Source organism: Terrapene carolina, unplaced genomic scaffold, assembly GCF_002925995.2.
Source record: "Terrapene carolina triunguis isolate 2854851 unplaced genomic scaffold, T_m_triunguis-2.0 Scaffold66, whole genome shotgun sequence".
In the NCBI taxonomy this organism is placed as follows: Eukaryota; Metazoa; Chordata; order Testudines; family Emydidae; genus Terrapene; species Terrapene triunguis.
Window position 1 is genome coordinate 19,888,550 of NW_020664417.1, and position 21,636 is coordinate 19,910,185.

A 21,636-nucleotide genomic window follows, 5' to 3' on the forward strand; every position below is an offset into this window, starting at 1 on the left:
GAGAGAGAGAGAGATGCTTACAAAGTTCAAACATTTAAAATTAGTTTGATGTTTTATTGGGGTTATTAACCATATAAATGCAACTGACAATATAATGTATAGATGCTATTGCTCGCATACATATAAACGTGTGACATAACTTTCTCTTTGTTATTGTCAACTTTTTGGTTACATGGCATGAAAATCATTGTCTGGCTGTTACATTTGCTGATTAGGTAGCATTTTACTAAATAGTGGAATGAAATATAGCACTATCCTATACAATATTCCTGCTGCAGAAATCTGCCATAAGATTTATAGTATCTGTTTTGCCAGGTTTAAAGGTAATAGCAACAGCTACACAATGTAGTTCTTAACATCCAGTTGTGTTTCAAATGGAAGACATGAGCCTGCACATTATTTACAAAGTCAAAATATTAAGTGACTACAGTGACTTCCACTGCACAATTTCTCAAATGTTTACATGCACAGTGTATATTAAAAAATTGCTCCATAAATTACTTTATGTATTTTTGTGTGCTTTTGTCTTTATGGCATATATGCATGTATATATACACACATGACTGTGTGCAGATATATTAAAAACTTAAATATAATCTGACAGTGCTCTGTAATGGTGCCCAAGAGCATGCTATTGAATGAGACCTGGCTGAATTTCTTTCAAAACAGCCTATCACCCAAACTGTATAAATAATTGGATGGAACAAATAATGATAATTCTCTGAGAGTTTTGGCATAGTGGAGTTTCTCTGTACTCTGACATCACCAATGCCACAGTGACAGAATGCATTATGATGTGACACAGTTCAACATGAATTGATGTCTCTAGTAAACTCTGTTCTCTTGACCTATACTCCCTCGTTTAGGGTGTCTATCCTGCAGTGAGAGATCTGGTTACCCCTTGTGTAGACAGATCCATGCTCGCTCCAATTTAGCTAGTGTGGCCAACAATTGCAGTGAAGGTATAGCAGAGTGGGCTCTACGAGCTTGTCCATCTCACACTGTTTTCATTTTTATTGTAACTTTGTAACTGTATTATTTGATTCTCATAGCATTGTGGGATACAGTTTGCATGAAGACATGATACAAAATCAAACTCTATAGAATTATATACAAGCAAAGATTTCTGCTCGAATATTCTGAAATTTCCTCAAGGCACGACAAACATTTCCATTCAGGCTGCATACTAACATTGCCCTAATTCCTTCAAGGGAAGCTGCCATTCAAAACTTGGATCAGCAAATTATCCCTAATTTACACTCCTCAGCCTGCCAAAGACTCAAGAAGGGCAATTATCTTCAAAATGTGAGTGGGTGAAGCAGCATAAAAGGTTTATAAAAACAGAAACCACCCAAACTGTATAGAAAAAAAATCATGGAATGTTTATAATGCTGATATAAAATAAACACAGTACAGTGTGGGCAAAGGGAAAGAAAAACGGATCTAAAATGTAGGTTACTTGCACTTTCTCTAAAGGAAGATGAAATAAAATGACCTCTGAGACTCCATCTACAGTCAGCAAGACTCTATGCAGACGTGATTGCTGCCAAAATCAGTTGCTTCTTGATTTACACTTCTGCAGTCTCATAGGTTACAGTAGCTACTGTTACTCTCGGGTTGTTGTTTTGTCTAAAAATACTGTTTCTAAATTCCTCTGGGTCTTTACATACATTAAACTGTAGCTCTGTATTTTTCCAGTTCTGTCCATCTGTTACGTGCAACCAATGAAGTAAGGTAAAGATCATGATGCTCAGGTTTTGTTTACTTGTAAGATTTGGTCATGGCGAGACACCACAAAACTCAAGTAGTCCCAGTGTTACTTGATCAGATTTTCAGCATAGTATACTGTGAACCTTCTCACAAGCTGTCTATATAGTAGTTACAAAAACAACAAGGAGTCTGGTGGCACCTTAAAGACTAACAGATTTATTTGGGCATAAGCTTTCGTGAGTAAAAACCTCACTTCTTCGGATGCAACTATATAGTAGTTGCCACTTTCCACTTTTAGACACTAAAGGTTAATACCTCCAGCTTTCCTTCCCTCTTTCAGAAAGGCTTCTCCTTGCTGCTTGCAAAGCACACTGTCTAAGAGCCCCCTGCACGTACAAACACACAGCTCTATGCCAGCACTGACACAAAATCATTGAGCTGGAAAAGCACTGTACATAATGACATGTAAAAGGATACACCAAGCATTTCGCTTTGCTTCTAGAATTCCTATACTCTGTGCTGCCTCACCATATGTCTTTTAGAACTGAAGTCAGAAGTGTCAACAGGAGGATAGAGTTGGCCTGGGAGCAAATTGCTCCAGTTTGAAAAGGCTGCATATTGTAGAACTGTTGGAAATGCTGATTTAAAAGTAAAGCAAACTGCATACCCAGTGTCAGAATAGTGCCACTTTAAATTCATGGAAGTAACCTGAAAAATGTGTTTCTGCACTTTATTCATTTCAGCAATGTGTACTGCAAGTATTGCATGGTATTTGATTATGTTGTACTGTCTGTGCGTCAACAGAATGTATATCACATCCCTCCTGCAATTGTTATCAAGAGCTGAAAATGTAACTCTCCTTGTCCCTTATATTCAAATGAAAGTATTGCATTACATGTATTCCTGCTAATACACAATTCAGCAAAACAGGTAAGAGTCTCTCTCTCTGTCTCAAATATTTTCTGCTCTTTAGTAAGCTAAAAGTATTGTATAAATAGAATTGGCCTATGGTAATTCAATACACCTTGACATAAAATCAGGAAGCAAAGTTGAAACCATGAAAGGGAAAAGAAGAGGGTGAGTTACTATTAGACTTAAGGCCAAATGTGTGCTTCATTGGAGTCCAGCTAACACCCAAAAAGAAATTAATATTTATAAAATAAAAATGCATCTTTTAAAAATCCAAATGTTGGACTCCTGGAAGTGAATAGTTATGGAATCAGCCTGTTCCTCAATGACACATAATCCTTCAGCACTTACTAATATCCCACCTAACTTATATGGCTCATCCAACCTTAACATTGTTTCCTAAAATGTGGAAAAATATACACAAAGGTCAAAATAAATTTCTAGGAGATTATAAAATGTATTTGCTATTCAAGGGATCAATTTCTAGTATATTAAAATACTAATATCTACACCTCTACCTCGATATAACGCTGTCCTCGGGAGCCAAAAAATCTTACCGTGTTATAGGTGAAACTGCGTTATATCAAACTTGCTTTGATCCACCGGAGTGCGCAGCCCCATCACCCCGGAACACTGCTTTACCGCGTTATATCTGAATTCATGTTATATCGGGTTGCGTTATATTGGGGTAGAGGTGTACTATGTTAGAAGAAAGCTACCTATGTTAGCTGCTACACATTATAGTTAAAAATAGACATTTGAAAGGTCTCTACTGGAGCTGTGTGAGTAACTGATTTTTCAGTTTGGTAGCCAAACCAGGAAAAAAATTGTTTTGGGTCAAACAAAACCTTTTGTTTATCTCCAAATGATACATTTCATTTTGTTCTCAGGTTTTTCACTTTTTTAAAAATAAAACTGCACTAAAATTCAAAACAAAAAGTTATTTCCAATCAACAAATAGAAACATTTAATTTTTGTTTCAACATTTTCAAACTTTTCATTTTTCTGGAATTTTTGTTCCCCCCCCTGCATTTTTTTGGCATAATGTGGGGATGGGGAGTTGCACGAAAAATGTTGCCCAGCTCTAGTCTGCATATGGTTATATAACCCTATACCACGACACAATCGACACACTTCATAACTCCAAAGCAGCTCAATTATCCAATTCTATTAATAAAGCATTATTCTACTCAGTGAACACATGACATTCAGGAACCCTTGCACTCTATTCCTTTTGAAATCTTATACAATCATATTTATTCATTGTTTAATACAGATTTCAAAAGGAACAAGAGTCACTGGTTATGGCTCACATGCACAAGACTCTCCTGCCCTCTCATTACTCATTTCCAGGCCACTGACACCTCATATCTCATTTCCCAGATCCACCACTCCACCTTCTTATTTCAAGGTCTCTCTGACTCTTTTCTCACCACTCCCAAGCCCACCATACCTAGTGATTTCAGGTCACATAGGCTACCCACCTATCCCAGGTCACCCCAGGTTGCTGAAGGAATTAGCTGAAGAAATCTTGGCGCCACTGGCAATAATATTTGCAAACGCATGGATGACAGAAGAGGTTCTGGAAGACTGGAGAAGGGCTAACATATTGCCCCATCTTTAAAAAGGGGGGAAAGGAGGAGCTGGGGAACTATAGATCAATCAGCCTGACCTTGATACCTGGGAAGCTACTAGAGCAATATATAAAACATTCAATTTGCGAAAACCTGGAGGTTGAAGGTGTGATCACTACCAGCCAGCATGGATTTACTAGAACAAATCATGCCAAACCAGCTTGATTCCCTTCTTTCACAGGGTAACTGGCTTGGAGGATAGGAGGAATGTGGTGGACATAATATAGCTGGACTTTAGCAAGGCTTTTGACACAGTCCCACATGACATTCTGATAAGTAAGCTGGAGAAATGCGGGCTCAATGGAATTACCATTAAGTGGATACATAATTGGTTAAACAACCGCAAACAAAGAGTAGCTATGAATGGAATGATGTCAGATTGCAAGGAGGTCTCAAGTGGGGTTCCACAGGGATCTGTTCTGGGTCAGGTGTTGTTTAACATCTTTCTTAATTACCTGGATGTAGGAATGGAGAGCAGACTGATCACATTTACAGCTAACACAAAGTTGGGGAGTGGAGGAGTGCTGCCAAAACGTTGGAGGATTGAGCTAAAATTCAGAGGATCTTGATACATTGGAGAACTGGGCTATAGACAATAAAATTAAATTCAGCAAAGACAAATGTAAGGTGCTACACTTAGGGAAGAAAAACCAAATGCACAAATGCAGGATGGGGGATAACTGGCTTGGAGCAGCACTGCTGAGAAGGATCTGGGAATTGTGGTGAATGACAATTTCAACATGAGTCAACATGCAATTCTATTGCAAAAATAGCAAATGCAATTTTAGGTTGCATTAACAGAGGCATTCCATAAGTCTCAGGAAGTGATAGTATCACTCTACTTAGCGCTGATTAGGCCTCAGCTGGAGTACTGTGATCAATTTTGGTCACCAATGTATAGCAAGGATGTAGCTAAACTGGAAAGGATCCAGAGGTGAGTGACAAAGATGATCAAAGGGATGGAACGCAAGCCATATGAGCAAAGGCTGAAGGAGCTGAGTATGTATAGTCTGGAAAAGAGGAGATTAAAGGGGGACATGATAGAGATCTTCAAATATTTGAAAGCTGTCATAAAAAGATGGAGAAAAGTTGTTCTCTCTTGCCACAGAGACCAACACAAGAGGCAATGGGTTCAAACTACAGCATAGCAGATTTAGATTAAATCTCAGGAAGAACTTCCTAACTGTAAGAACAGTAGGACAATGGAACAGATGGCCTAGGGAGGTTGTGGAAGCTTCTTCACTGAAGGTTTTCAAAAGAAGGCTGGATAGCCATCTGATGGCTTAAACACAACAAATCCTGTATCTTGGCAGGGGGTTAGACTAGATGACCCTTCTAACCCTATGGTTCTATGATTCTAGGGCCTATTAGCCCCACCCTAGGCAGAGGTCTCTGTACAATCTCCAGAGAGCAGCAGTTGAACAGGCTGAGACTCCTCTCCTGAACTGCAAAGCAAGGAGGCAACAGCTGCAGCTATGGTCATGGGGCAAGGGAAGGGACCACCCATGTGAACAATGTCAACAGCAACTACAGCAAGCAGGGTCACTGACAAACCTTACCTAGATCATAGAATTCATCCTCCAATGCTGCTGTTTCAGCAGGATACAAACAGGCTTTGCGAACTGGGGCTGCTAACAGGGAGTTTCACAAGGGAGTTTAGAAGGGGAGTGGGAAGGGGGCAAGGCCCCCTTGCTGTTAGTTTTGGTTTAAAACCTATAAACTAAACTACAGTCAAAACTTCTTGCTTCATTAACTAGGAGACAATGCAGGCAGAAGCCCAGCAGCAGAGTGGGGACTATCCAGTTTATTGTGCTGAGTGCGGCATGTATGATTACCTGCCCTGTGGGCGGGTGGCGTATGTGTGCAAGCGGTGCAAGGAGCTCCTGGCCCTCAGAGACCACGTACAGGCTTTGGAGGCCAGGGTGGCAGAACTGGAGGCGCTAAGGGAGGCAGAGAGGTATGTTGATGAGGCTTTCCAGGACACTGTAGAATTGTCCCACCTCCGGTCAGACAGCCCCTGCACAGTTGAGGAGGATGAAAGGCCCAGGGAAGCAGAGCAGTCTACAGGAGCAGAGGGAAACCTTCCCATAGTTGGGACCCTCCTTCCAGATGGTGTTGGGGTATCCTCTCGCACTGAGGTTACCTCTCCGAGGGAGGGAACTCCAGTTACTAGGAAAAAGCAGGTGTTAGTAATGGGAGATTCGATCATTAGAAACATAGATAGCTGGGTTTGTGATGATCGGGAGAACCGTATGGTGACTTGCCTGCCTGGTGCGAAGGTTGCGGATCTCTCGAGGCATCTAGACAGACTTATGTGTAGTGCTGGGGACGAGCTGGTGGTCGTGGTACATGTAAGTACCAATGACATAGGGAAGGGTAGGAGAGACATCCTGGAGGCCAAATTTAGGCTGCTAGGGAAGAGACTGAAATCCAGGACCTCTATGGTGGCATTCTCAGAAATGCTCCCAGTTCCACGCGCAGGGCCAGGTAGGCAGGCAGAGCTTCAGAGTCTCAATGCGTGGATGAGACGATGGTGTAGAGAGGAGGGGTTTAGATTCATTAGGAACTGGGGAAACTTTTGGGATGGGGGGAGCCTATACAGGAGAGATGGGCTCCACCTAAACCAAAGTGGAACCAAACTGCTGGCACTAAACATTAAAAAGGTTGTAGAGCAGTTTTTAAACTAGAAGATGGGGGAAAGCCGACTGCTGAAGAGGAGCATGTGGATCGGACAGAGACTTCTCTTAGAGGAGAGTCTATTGATAGAGATTCTCTAGGTGATAGTCAGGAACAGATGATGGAAGAGGATAATGTAAGGGCCAGATCAGACGAGAAACATTCACATAAAAAAGAATCTGACACATCAGAAAAGGGCAGACAAATAAACAGTGACAAGTTTTTAAAGTGCTTTAAAAGTTTTAAAGTGTACACAAATGCTAGAAGTCTAAATAATAAGATGGGTGAACTAGAGTGCCTCATGATAAAGGAGGATATTGATATAATAGGCATCACAGAAACCTGGTGGACTGAGGACAATCAATGGGACACAATCATTCCAGGGTACAAAATATATCGGAAGGACAAGTCGTGCGGGGGGGGAGTGGCACTATATGTGAAAGAAAATGTAGAATCAAATGAAGTAAAAATCTTAAGTGAATCCACATGTTCCATAGAATCTCTATGGATAGTAATTTCATGTTCTAATAAGAATATAACATTAGGAATCTATTATCGACCACCTGACCAGGACAGTGATAGTGATGATGACATGCTAAGGGAAATTAGAGAGGCTATCAAAATTAAAAACTCAATAATACTGGGGTATTTCAATTATCCCCATATTGACTGGGAACATGTCACCTCAGGACGAAATGCAGAGACAAAATTTCTCGATACTTTGAATGACTGCTTCTTGGAGCAGCTGGTACGGGAACCCACAAGGGGAGAGGCAACTCTCGATTTAGTCCTGAGTGGAGTGCAGGAGCTGGTCCAAGAGGTAATAATAACAGGACCGTTTGGAAATAGTGACCATAATATAATAATATTTAACATCCCTGTGGTGGGAAGAACATCTCAACAGCCCAACACTGTGGCATTTAATTTCAAAAAGGGGAACTATGCAAAAATGAGGAGGTTAGTTAAACAGAAATTAAAAGGTACAGTGACTAAAGTGAAATCCCTGCAAGCTGCATGCATGCTTTTTAAAGACACCATAATAGAGGCCCAACTTAAATGTATACCCCAAATTAAGAAACACGGTAAAAAAACTAAAAAAGAGCCACCATGACTTAACAACCATGTAAAAGAAGCAGTAAGAGATAAAAAGACTTCCTTTAAAAAGTGGAAGTCAAATCCTAGCGAGGTAAATAGAAAGGAGCATAAACACTGCCAAATTAAGTGTAAAAATGTAATAAGAAAAGCCAAAGAGGAGTTTGAAGAACAGCTAGCCAAAAACTCAAAATGTAATAACAAAATGTTTTTTAAGTACATCAGAAGCAGGAAGCCTGCTAAACAACCAGTGGGGCCCCTCGATGATAGAGATAGAAAAGAAACGCTTAAAGACGATAAAATCATTGTGGAGAAACTAAACGAATTCTTTTCTTCAGTCTTCACAGCTGAGGATGTTAGGGAGATTCCCAAACCTGAGCCGGCTTTTGTAGGTGACAAATCTGAGGAACTGTCACAGATCGAAGTGTCACGAGAGGAGGTTTTGGAATTAATTGATAAACTTAACATTAACAAGTCACTGGGACCAGATGGCATTCACCCAAAAGTTCTCAAAGAACTCAAATGTGAAATTGCGGAACTATTAACTAGGGTTTGTAACCTGTCCTTTAAATCGGCTTCTGTACCCAACGACTGGAAGATAGCTAATGTAACGTCAATATTTAAAAAGGGCTCTAGAGGTGATCCCGGCAATTACAGACCGGTAAGTCTAATGTCTGTACCGGGCAAATTTGTCGAAACAATAGTAAAGAATAAAATTGTCAGACACATACAAGAACATAAATTGTTGGGCAAAAGTCAACATGGTTTCTCTAAAGGGAAATCGTGTCTTACTAATCTATTAGAGTTCTTTGAAGGGGTCAACAAACATGTGGACAAGGGGGATCCAGTGGACATAGTGTACTTAGATTTCCAGAAAGCCTTTGACAAGGTCCCTCACCAAAGGCTCGTACGTAAATTAAGCTGTCATGGGATAAAAGGGAAGGTCCTTTCATGGATTGAGAACTGGTTAAAAGACAGGGAACAAAGGGTAGGAATAAATGGTAAATTCTCAGAATGGAGAGGGGTAACTAGTGGTGTTCCCCAAGGGTCACTCCTAGGACCAATCCTATTCAACTTATTCATAAATGATCTGGAGAAAGAGGTAAACAGTGAGATGACAAAGTTTGCAGATGATACTAAACTGCTCAAGATAGTTAAGACCAAAGCAGACTGTGAAGAACTTCAAAAAGATCTCACAAAACTAAGGCTAGGTCTAAACTACGGGGGGGTCGACCTAAGATACGCAACTTCAGCTACGTGAATAGCGTAGCTGAAGTTGCGTATTTTAGGTCGACTTACCTGGCTGTGAGGACGGCGGCGAGTCGACCGCTGCCACGCTGCCGTTGACTCCACTTCCGCCTCTTGCCGCGGTGGATTTCCGGAGTCGACGGCAGAGCCATCGGGGATCGATTTTATTGCATCTTCACTAGACGCGATAAGTCAATCCCCAATAGATCGATTGCTACCCACCGATCCGGCGGATAGTGAAGACATGCCCTAAATGATTGGGCAACAAAATGGCAAATGAAATTTAATGTGGATAAATGTAAAGTAATGCACATTGGAAAAAATAACCCCAACTATACATACAATATGATGGGGGCTAATTTAGCTACAACAAATCAGGAAAAAGATCTTGGAGTCATTGTGGATAGTTCTCTGAAGATGTTCACGCAGTGTGCATATGCGGTCAAAAAAGCAAACAGGATGTTAGGAATCATTAAAAAGGGGATAGAGAATAAGACGGAGAATATATTATTGCCCTTATATAAATCGATGGTATGCCCACATCTTGAATACTGCGTAAAGATGTGGTCTCCTCATCTCAAAAAAGATATACTGGCACTAGAAAAGGTTCAGAGAAGGGCAACTAAAATGATTAGGGATTTGGAGAGGGTCCCATATGAGGAGAGATTAAAGAGGCTAGGACTTTTCAGCTTGGAAAAGAGGAGACTAAGGGGGGATATGATAGAGGTATATAAAATCATGAGTGATGTGGAGAAAGTGGATAAGGAAAAGTTATTTACTTATTCCCATAATACAAGAACTAGGGGTCACCAAATGAAATTAATAGGCAGCAGGTTTAAAACAAATAAAAGGAAGTTCTTCACACAGCGCACAGTCAACTTGTGGAACTCCTTACCTGAGGAGGTTGTGAAGGCTAGGACTATAACAGCGTTTAAAACAGAACTGGATAAATTCATGGAGGTTATGTCCATTAATGGCTGTTAGCCACGATGGGTAAGGAATGGTGTCCCTAGACTCTGTTTGTCAGAGGGTGGAGATGGATGGCAGGAGAGAGATCACTTGATCATTACCTGTTAGGTTCGCTCCCTCTGGGGCACCTGGCATTGGCCACTGTCGGTAGACAGGATACTGGGCTAGATGGACCTTTGGTCTGACCCAGTACAGCCGTTCTTATGTTCTTATGTTAAACAAACCTAGTCCAACTCATTTCTTGCCCTTCCACTTATCCCCTGAATCTCATACTCACTCAGCCCACTACTGCTCTGTGTTCCCCCACCCACACACACACAGACATTATCCCATGCTCCTCCAGCTTCCATATCTCCCTGCCTTCCAGCAGTTTCCACAATCACCCAAGCCCACCCCTCAACTCCCTAGTGCCTGCATTTCCCTTACAGCATGGTCCTTAGAAGGGTTGTGCATCTGCAAATACCACTGAAGTCAATTGGAATTGCAAGTGCTCAGTGGGCCTTGGAATAAGGCCTTTAGCCTGAACTCATTCTGGCCTACTTCCCTGGAGTAAAAGAACTCTCTCTTTACTTATTGAATTCGGTGTATAAAAGCATCCTAGTTTTGTGTTGCATAACTAATTTGTTTTTTCCAGATAGGGGACATATTACATTTTTTAATCTTTTCTATTTTGAAATGATCAGCAAAGAAAACATAAAAATATCAGCGCGGTTCAGCCAATCTAACTGCATTTGTTCAAGATATTTTCATTTTCTTACACAAAGAGCTGCATGCAACCACACTGAATGACATAATTAGCCACATGAGAGATGGAGGGGGAAGCATGCTGCACCCCTTAAAGGAGTGTGATAGATTTCTCTCCAAAGCCTGCATTATCCTGAAGCTCCAGGGGGCACTGTAGCATATTTATATTCCTCAGGGAAAGGGTATGGGCCTGATCCTGGAACCCTTACTCACATGAGTAGCCCTTACTTATGCAAATCATTGCATAAACATCATAGGACTAGTAGTGTGAACAAGGATTGCAAGATCAGGCTTTAGTATTTGCTGTTGCAGGGGCTATAACCTGCTCTGTTCCTGAAGCACTGAATACACACAAGAAAAAAAAGCATCTCAGTGGGGTTTTATCCTGTTTTACCCTTTCAATTCTGTTGATATAGACCTGACCTCTGGGATTGGCATCCTTTCAGTTTCCCTACTAAATGTATACTGCACTTTCTGAAAGTTTCATCTCCTGTGGCCGATTATATATTTAGCTGTTTCAACGATGTGTTATGTAGGCTTTGGGAAAATACAGTTTACACTAACTAAACATTGCATGAGAACTGAAATGTAAAGTCATTCCCACTCTGCAGCTTTTACCATGTGTAAGTGATCTCATAAACCTTGCTTTGTACACAAGGAAAATTGTCAAGTGGGGAAAGAATTATGCCACACAGAAAATGGTGCTTTCTATGAATTAACCAAACTGACACACTTCTTACCATATGCCACAGAGTTCTGCTATATACTTTTACATAATCCTTGGAATAAAACGAGCCTCAGATAAGAACAGAATGAAAAGCAATGCTTCAATTGCTAGATAATTAACTGCCTTTTTCTCAATTCTTTCTCCCAGTTGAATACAAATAGTTATTTTAATGGATTATCTGTTTATCTCCTATTTGAAAATATAATTTTAGATCTGCCCTGTGCATTGCTTTGCAACTATACTGCCATTACATAGTTTCCTACAATTGGTTAATATCTGCTAGATTGGTGAGGAGTAATTTATTTACTGTGGGTTTTAGGAGAAAATGGGAAGACCTAAATAAACAAACAATGCTGCTCAGGAACAATACTGAACTCACCAGGGACTTTACAAAATGTATTCCAAGTGCTGCTTTGGTTAAAAAAATTGCAGTACAAATAACAATAAAATCTCTTTCTTTTTGTCTGAATAGTCTATATGCAGCAGGATAGGTGACAAGCTCTGCATTAAATTCAAACTCCTCATCCTCAAGGCTTTCCCCCAGATTACAACTTGTCTCTTACATCTCCCATCACCTTCTCATTCTACCTGGGATTCATACCAAACCTGTCAGTGTGATATATCTCAGCTCCTGCAGGGGCCTCAAACTCCACTAATTCCATGTCCTTTCACTCAACTCTTCATTTTCTGTCCCATAGGCACTTCCATGCTGTCCCCCATGGCTGAAATGGCTCCCCTGATCCTATACATCCAAACAGTCTCCTCCTTCAAATCCCTCCTCAAAACTCTTTCCATTTTCTGTCCAACAATAATGCCTGCCATTGAAATTCTCGAGTTGCATTAAATTACACTCCTGCCTTCCCCTTTTCTCCCCTAGCCCACCCCTGAAACACCCTCTGCTACGGCCGGCACAGAGTTCTGATCTTAATTCTACATCAACCAGGGAGGGCCCAGAGCAGGGGTTATTCTCAGGTGGCTGTTTCCATCCCCTTTAGGCTCTTTTATGCTACCAAAATGGCATAAGAAGTCTTAGCAAATTTGGGCTTCACGTCTTTCTTTCCTCTGTAAAGCATCATATCATAGAATCATAGAAATGTAAGGCAGGAAGGGGCCTTGAGAAGTTCTCCAGCCTAGCCCCCTATGCTGAGGCAGGACAAAGTATACCTCTTAGACAATCCCTAACAGATGTTTGTCTAGCATGTTCTTAAGAACCTCCAATGAAGTGGATCCCACAACCTCCCTTGGAAACCTATTCCAGAATTTAACTACCCTTATAGTGGTTGTGCTGTGCATATTCTCAGACTAGGGAGGGAATTTCAGTTTCTAGTGCTGCTGATCTGACATCTTTCACAAGCACTAAATAAAAAAGAGGGGTGGGAATATGAAGGATTGAATAAAAACACTGAAATAAGTCAATGAAAGTAGGATTATTTTAGCATCATAGAAGAGATTAGACCTAGAGAAACATGGGCAGAAAATAAAAGGGATTAATCTGGGGAAATGTACGCTAATACATTTGGGGGGAAATAGAGTTGCTATATAATGAAAGCTAGGACGTATGTGAAATAGACCTACTGTTGACAGTGAACAGCAAATAACTTATGAGTTTGTAATGTGATATGGCAGCAAAAAAGATAAATGCAATTTTGAGCTGCATGTGCAGAGACATCATGTCTTGGGGCAGGAATTTAATATATGATTGCAGTGTGACGGTATGTAAAATAATGCATTCAGATCCCTATACCACAGTACCAGACAAACTGGAAGATACAAAGAGAAGAGCAACATATTTTTTAAGGAAGCTGAAGGGATTGATTTATGAAAAAAGTTTAAAAGCACTGAATATGTTATAACTTAGATGAGTAATGACTAATGGGGGCAACAGTCTCCCAAATACAACAGTCCACAAATATTTGAATGGTGTAAATACCAAAAAGGGATAGGAATTATTTAGGATAATAAAGAGGATATAAATAGGAGCAATGGAATTAAATTAAGAAAAGGAAATTTTTGGCTTATTATGAAGAAAACTTTGTGACAGTGGTATGTATTAGGCTGTTGCGCTTATATGCGTACATTTTCTTTAAAAATGTAGGATGAAGCCAAGCAGGAGAGGGGCTGGTGAATTTCTAGACAGAAGTTCTACAGTGAATCAGAGAGACACAGCATAGATTTAGAGATAAAATGGTTTTTCCTTGGTTTAATAAAAATTTTTGGTCACAATGAGAAGAAAGAAACTCTTTCTGTGATTCTTCAGCATTGTTGAATGGAAGCAGTGGAATAGTCTCCAAAGGGAAGTAATGGAAGTCCCATTAGTTTGGCCTAAGTTTTGTTTGTTTGTTTGTTTGTTTGTTTTAAAGGAAACCCAAGGCCAGTGTGGAAAAATGTGTGTTCAGTTTTATACCCAATTTACATGTACAGTTATCACAACTGTCAGAGCCAATCCCAGGTGTTTTGTCACTGCGGGCAGAAAATGTTTTTGGCACCATCCCTTCACACATCCAAAAGGTTCAAGCAAATTTTTTTTAAAAAGAGCCAGGATATTTGGTGCCCCCAAATGTTGGTGGCCAGGGCAGCCGCCCTGATTACCCACCTCTAAGGCCAGTCGTGATGGTTGTGTGCGCAGATTGAGAATTAAGTGTCCAATTAAGCAGTTAAGTATGTGATCCCTTGATTTGCACACTCAGTCATGATAACAGAGAAATCTAAGTGTACAACATTTCACAAAGCGGTAGACAAGCTAATCTCCTAATAGGTCTTTTCAATGATTCATGAAAAAATTCGGTGAAAAAATAAAACAAGACAGTACAGATAAGATGAGTTCTTTAAGAACTGATCATCTGTACATAAAGTTAAACATGCATCCATGCCAGGACAAGTGAGTCATTGGATTAAGTATTGCCATAATTATATTTTACTATGGAGCAATCTAACGTGTCCACTCCAGTTTTTTGAGTACAACTAAGTTTTACATTTGAGAACTGACAGTATGCTCATTTGAGATGAATCTTTCCCATTTATCAAGTTATGACTTGTGCCATCACCACTAACCAGCAAAAGATCCATGGGTCTGAACAAGAATTATCTGTAAATTAGACATTGAACCACCTCTTGGATTTATATGGGGAGTAGGTTTCACTTCAAAAGATCCCTCTGTGTTAAATGTGTGCCTTGCCTATTTAATATTATTTAACAGGAGGTAATTTGGGGATGTGAGGGGCATCTCAATGTACTCTGCTAACTAACTATGCTGAATACAGTCAGTAAATAGCTTCAGTTACTGCAAAACGTGTGGGAAATTGCTGAGAAGTAAAAGCATTAGTTATTTTCTGTCTTTTTTTCCTCTCTAAAATAGACATAGAATTCTATGCTCCATTGGCCAAGTACTGTAAACAAATCAATATATACAAATAGATATTTTTTTCTAATTCCATTTTTAAAAGCACTCAAAATGCTCTGTGAAGATACTGTTCAAGAGAGAGTGCCTCTATACCACTCTGATGTGAAGTGTATATGATGAATCACAGTGAAAATTTACTGAAAGAATGGATTGACTTTATCCTCATCTAGATTAAGTTTACACAATTGATATGGAATATCCAGGACTCCTTCTGCTAACAGAACTGTTGGAGTTATGCTGGTAACTGTTATCTGTTGAATAATATGTAAGTGTTATTATACTGTACCTTCAAGAGTTAAATTATATTTACTCCCAACTAACCATTTTCTCTCTTCCTCATCCCTTCAAGAAAAAAAAAATCAGTGTTTTTTTTAAATATTTGTATTTTATGCATTTAAGGCCTGCTCCTGCTCCACTAAAGTAGATAGAACTTGGTCTATTGACTTCAATTCAAAAGGAGCAGTATCAAACCCTTACTTCTGTAGGTTACTTAATGGATCATCTCCAAGGTAAGAACAGCAAGCGTTTCAGCCTAACACACTCACCCACCCATATCTGGTTTAGTTACAGCTGACGTAACAGCTGTACACTTATGTTCATCTGCATTCAACATCTTTAGCTGTCAGCCTGGTATTGCAGAAGGCACTGTTGCTTAGAGGGTTACTGAGTGATGCCAAAACCAACAGAATTAACAAATAAGACAAAAGTACAATAAAAGCCTTTCCTGTTAGATGTCCTGAGCAAGAAGTTGCTGGATCAGCATATTTTAATGAGAGTGTGCCATTTCCTCTGATAAACCAGATCTTTGCGAGAGAATTTATGTAACCCACTCTTCAGACTTCACTACCCAGCCTTTAACTCCACTGAATTCTAGCTGATATATTGATTGTTCCTTTCCTATATGATTGACAGGGATTTTTTAATCTCTTTATTAGCCCACCAATCAGTTATGTGACTCAACTCTTAAATTAAACACAGCTAGTCTTGTGGTTACAGCCCTGGGCTAAGATTCAGGAGAACTGGGTTCCTGGTTCTGCCACAGAATTCCTATGTGACATTTGGTAACACATTTAGGTTCTGATTCTGTGCTGCACCACTCAAAGGTTACTGCAGCAGCTCAAGGATTCTAGCCCTAAGTTAGAGCAGTCCATGGGAGTCTTTGAAGAGGCACCTATGGATCACTCCACTGTCCCAGATTAGCTGGAATGTAAAGCAGTCCTGGCATACCCCAGGCTGGAAGAATTCCCCAAGAGCTGATTAAACTCACTGTAAAGGGGCTCAGAATTGGCCTTAATTTTTCTCTGCTTCACTTCCCCATCAGTAAAATGGTGATAAATTAATGGTTGTGGGATGCTCTGATGCTATGGTGATGGAGAGCCATATAAGTAGCTAGACATACAGTTTTATGCCATTTTTAGTTACATATTCACGGGATATTTCAAGTTCACTGCTAGGCATGCTGGGTATTTTGAGCCAGCTCCTATAATTCACACTGTCTATCTTTCGTCTCTTTCACTTATTATTCCTCTGGAATTACATGCTGCCTCCAACTCATGGCCTTCAGGCACTCATGCCATGAGGAGCCAGATTTCTGTTCTGCGGCTGCAGTAATGCTGACACCATTACAGTCTGTGGTTCTGTTTTCTATCACAGTCACATGGGAGGAGTCAAGAAAGTAATCTTAAAAGACGCACAGGAAAATACCTGCAGACTTTACACTGGTATTTGCCTGTAACTATAACTGTGGTTATGATGACCATAATGAATATTTGGTCATTCTTCCCATTAAATTTTTTGGAGAGGAGTATAAGGGTGTTTAATGTATTTGCATCAGCCAGCAAGTTAACAAGTGGCTTCAGACGTCAAATCCTCAACAGTCACAATGACTGACTCCAAATATTCTTTGATGTATTAATTACTAAGGAATTTTGGCCTGAAAACTATCATCCTCCAGTAATTGTAAACAGAGCAGCAGCATCTTTGACGTCCACCTCAACAAATACAAAACACAGGATGATAAAATCTGGGTTTAGCCTCTCATTCAAGGGACAGGATCTTCAACAATGTAGCAATCTTTTTTTGCCCTGTGGCTCTAGCTCTGGGCTTGAATTTAAGACCTGTTGAACTGATCCAGATGGGAGGGTGCTACACAGATAATATTTTTGTACATATTAATCAGTAAAAATGCACTGGAGTGGGATGAAGAGCCTGAGGAGTGGAAACTGGGACTGGCTAGGTGACCTGAATCAGACTGGGACAAGGAGCCAGGGATGGGGAAGAGAAAGGGACAGGGATATGGCAGAAGGGCTCAAGCTTAAGAGAAACAGGCAAAAGAGTCTGGGCCCACTAGAGCCTGAAACAGAACCTAAGATTTCTCAGTCTTGCCATTCTGCCGCTGTCAGCAAATATCTGTGAAACCCACTGGCAAAGTTCATATGTCAGTCCCCTTAGCACTCGTCCATATAGAGGATGACAAACTACTACTATGATCAGTTACTCCATTAGCTAAGTGACAGAGGTCTGTACAGTAGATCTAAAGGCTCCAACACTGCAGATGAACCATGGGGTGTCACTAAGCTGCTACAGGATATAATTTTAGTTTTTTAGGTTGCTTTTTAAAAATTGCTGCAAAATTACTAGATGCATGACACTATGTTAAAAGAACAATATTAAGGTTGCAAAGTCAAGCACTCAAAAATTAGGAAATGCCACAATTAAGGATGCCTGTGTAACTTTCATTTGGCCCCCTTGTGTGTATGTATTATGATACTTAATTACATGATCCCATACTATTTCCCCAGGACCCCTGCCTCATTCAGTGCACAGGATGCACCTGCTCTGGGGATGACTCATGGTTGTGTAATAAAGGAGGCTGTTGTGTGTAGGACCCTGGTTTCATTTGTTCCAGAAGTTGGAAGGTGTGTAGTGAATGAGGCATGAGATTACTGGAAGAGAAAGGAGGGTCTCATGGATAAGGCAATTGAATGCTGCCTTGAAGAAGTGGAGTCAATCCCTGCCTCTGTCCTAGAGTTCCTATGTGATGCCTGGTCACTAATTGTTTGTTCCTCTATTTCTAGGTGCCTGACTTGAGACCTTAGGGTTTGATTTGCAGAAGTGCAATTGAAGTCAATGTGATTTGAACATGTAAGAGTTATATAATGCTAAATACTCTTAAAATCCAGTCCTAATGGTCTTACACAGGGCACCCAAACTAGTGGATAATTTTACCTTAATCTCTGTTACTTTGCTTCCCATCTGCAAACGTGGGATAATATGATCCATTCATCTCACAGGAGTGTTGAGAAGATAAACTAATCAATGGTTGTGAAGCACTCCAATACCATACTGATGAGTGCCATAAAAAAGAAAATTAATAATTCTGTCTTCAGAACAGGTTTCAAATAATGTACAGTAAATAAACTATGAGGCCACACATTGAACAACAAGGAGAAAACAAAATATTGAATAACTAATCATTAAATGAACACTGCCCATCACTGAATGATGCAGGGGTCATATGGAAAAAACAGTAGGTGATCATGTATTTAAAGATTTATAGTAATGCAAACACACACAAGAGCCCAATTAAGGCTACACAGGCAACCTTAATACTAGTATTGACTAACTTGTGAGTGACTGACTTTGCAGCTTTAATAATGTTCTTTTAAAATCATTTTTCTGTGTATAATCTCTGTTTAAATTGTCTTAATTAGGCTTCCGAATTAACACGTCCAGCTAAACGGGACATTTCACACCTCTAGGAGCTGAGCTTTCTGGCTCCCTGCAGACTCAGATATCACAGCATCGTGTCACATTCAGTTTACATTTGGAAGGATTTCTTCACAACCACTGTGGCTATCATTTCATTTTTTTCTAAGTGAAAGATTAGATTCTTCAAAATTAATATTAAAGATCTGGTCCTGTTCACCACCACATTCCAGCTCAACCTGACTGCTGTGCGGAACACAGACTCAACTATTTTTTGAGTCAGCTAATGCTCATGCACACAAAAGAATTAATTTAAAAATCTGTATTTTTTCTTCAAAATTACAAAGCACAACTTCTCACTGAGGAATATCAAACGTGAATTGTGTTCAAGATTGGGTTTTTGTTTGTTTGTTTTTGTAGTATTGGCAAACAAAAATGTCTTCATTTTTTAAAGCTGAAGCAGTACATTTTGTCCTTTGACAATAACGGCAACTACAGCTGAACGGTTTTCCTCAAACTTTCCCCAAAAAATCATTTGTGGGCTGAAAGAAGCATAGAAAGTTTTGACTGCAAAGCATAATTTCTCAGAAATGTATGAACAAATGAAATAGGACTTTACAATGGAAGCATGTAATCTTTAGGCCAGTCATGCAGTCTTAACTCTCACTACATTTGATTTAAATGCTATTTTATACTTTGATTTCAGAGACTCAGACTCAATGGAAGCTTTGCCTGAGTAAAGTAGTAAAGAATCAGACTCTTAGAATTTGAGCCAATTTCTCCTTTCAGATATTGCACTGGTATATCTCAGAGCTGAATTTAGCTTTTTAGCTGTGACATTCACTACTACAAATGCCAAAAGGCCAAATTCTGTTCTCAGTTACAGGTGAACAACTTCCAGTGAAATCAGTAGGGACTGCACTCAGGGAACTGACAGTGCTAGTTCAGACAATGCTGTCAAACCCATCACAGCAGTGGGCTCCTGGGTCACGAGGGTATGAAAGCATGAGGGACAAGTTGAAATGTTAATGTTCAATATTCCTTTCCAATTGTGTGGGGTGTGGAATACAAGCTGTGGCACATTGGCTGAGAACTTAAATTGCCCCTCTGTTGTAGCTGGCTGGGAGCACATCACAGCAACTTCCCTCAACCTATTTAAAAGGAAATTTCCATCCACTGTTACCCTAACTCTCAGCTACCATAAACACACATACACCCGCCACATTCCTTGCCACTCCATTGTGGGCTTGAACGGCTCCCTCCTTCAGCTGGCATATAAATTTGAAGCAAGTTTATGAGTGCAAATGAAATTATACATAAATAGCCTGATTTTCAGACATGCTGATCACCCATTATTCTCAAGGAAAGTTATTGGGTACTGAGCACTTTTAGTGACCCAATCTAGACATAACTCTTAAGACCCATAGCAAGTGGTCCAGCTAAATGCAAGGAGTCTGAGACTTGCTTGAACTAGCCTTGGTAACTTAGAGCAGAATTTGGCCCATAGTATTTATAACATTTCCTCTTTTGTTTGAAGATGAGTTGAAATATTTGTAGTTACATAGTACTTTAAGGCTCAGAAAGGCTTTTAATACTTGGTAAAATCAAACCATGTGTTTGATTAGAATAAATGAGTCTTTTTTATTAAAAAGGATAGACAGATGAACACATTGCTGATACAATGTAAATCAATGCAAAAAAAATTCTTCAGCATGAGTGAGAAAAATACTGAACCAGTACAAGACATGGATATTTAATTTCTTGTATTTATAAGAAAACTGAGAAAAAGATCCTTGGGTTCATTTGAAGGCTAATTCCTGTAATTTAGGTATTTTGAAACAATATATTTCTCTTTGGGAAATGTACTACCCTGTTGTCCAGCACTCAAAGTTTACTAGAGTTTTGTGGGAAAAGAGCTATTTGGCAGCGTCCCAGTCCATAAGGATCTGAGAATGATGTGCCAGAAAGACTCAGGAGGCCCAAAAAGCCACTTTAAAATATTGAAGTTTTCTTTTTCAGGGGCCCAGTTCAGGGGTTTCAATCTGTTTCATAGATTTCTCTACACTGCAGCACAAAAGCTAACAATTTGCTACAGGCTCCCTCAAACCCACAAGTATTACTATGTTTAATCAATGTTGCTACTTCAAAAGGATGATTTTGTTTTTACTTGTTTTCATGGTTACTGAAAAACTTTTTTCCAGTAATAGCTATTCATTTGAAATGTATTTAGCAAGAAGAATGTCTTCCAGTCACGATTGCTTATTCTGCATGTTTGCTGGGATCAAAGTCTATTGTCATCCTCATATGGCTTTGTGTTTTTCTATGCCCCTGTTTATAAAGAAAGTGAATATTTGTCTTTATTATTCCATAATGAATGATTAAATCTAATCACATGCATAAGCTGTTACAGTAACTTTAGCTAAATAAATCTATGTGAGGATAAAAGCAGAATCATGCACATATTCTGAAAACAAAAGCCTTTTTATTTTTCTTGTCCTCCTTTCAGCAGCTCTTTGAGCCACTTTACAGAACACTTCTGGGGAGGATTCAGGTTAAAATTCACAAAGAGATTCCTTTTAATTGATTTGTTTTAAAGTGAAGAGAGCTGTATAGATTTGGCAGAAATGTAGAAGCCTCAAGAACTAGGTACAAATGGTATCCATTCCCCACAGACACACAGTTTCTTCTTTTTTTAACACTCCACTTCCATTGAATTAAAAGGAAGTTTTGCTATTGATTTCAAAAGGAACAGAATCAAGACTTTTAGCTTTAATAAGCTGTACTTTTTTGGGTGGTGATAGGGAGGGTGATTGGAAATA